Source organism: Elephantulus edwardii, unplaced genomic scaffold (assembly GCF_000299155.1).
Source record: "Elephantulus edwardii isolate Elephantulus edwardi_28Jun2011 unplaced genomic scaffold, EleEdw1.0 scaffold00189, whole genome shotgun sequence".
NCBI classification, from domain to species: Eukaryota; Metazoa; Chordata; class Mammalia; order Macroscelidea; family Macroscelididae; genus Elephantulus; species Elephantulus edwardii.
Window position 1 is genome coordinate 5,487,124 of NW_006399939.1, and position 781 is coordinate 5,487,904.

Below are 781 nucleotides of genomic sequence, written 5' to 3' on the forward strand. Positions count from 1 at the left end.
AAAAAATCATTACACCTATTAAAAAAATATGCCTTTTGATTTCTTGACTACTGGTACTAAGGGCATTACTTGTGGATCCAAGATGAAATCATTGAAAACTTCAATCCTTTTCCCATTTATCATGATACTGTCTCACACAGGGTGAGAATTTTTGTCTTCTTGATGTTGGAATGTAATCCATATTAAAGGCTGCAGTCTATGATCTTCTGCAGCAAGCATTTCAAGGTCTCTTTTAGGAAGCAACAACACAGGATGTTGACGGGTCTTCCTCAGATCCTGATGCCACACTTCTTCATAAAGTCTAGTCTCTCAAAATATTTGCTCACCATAGACTGTATAGGTATAAAGAAAAAAATATGGTCCTGGCATACACCTTTCTTGATTTTCAACCATGCTGCATTTCCTTGCTGTGTCCAGATACTAGTTTCTGGGTCTAGGTTTAGGTTTCACATGAACACAATAAAGTGTTCTGGGATTCTCATTCTTCTCAATGTCAGTCATACAGATTATAATCTATATAGTTAAATGCTTTTACAGTCAGTAAAACACAGGTATCTTTCTGGTATTCTCTATTTTCAGCCAAAAATCCATCTGACATAACTGTATTTCTGGTGCCATGCTTCTTCTAAATTCAGGCTGAATTTCTGGCAATTCTCTGTTGATGCACTGTTCTAGCTGGTTTTGAATAATGTTCAATAAGATTTTACTTGCCTGTGATATGAATGATATTCAATAATTTCCATGTTCTGTTGAATCACTTTTGGGATTGAGGAAAAATATT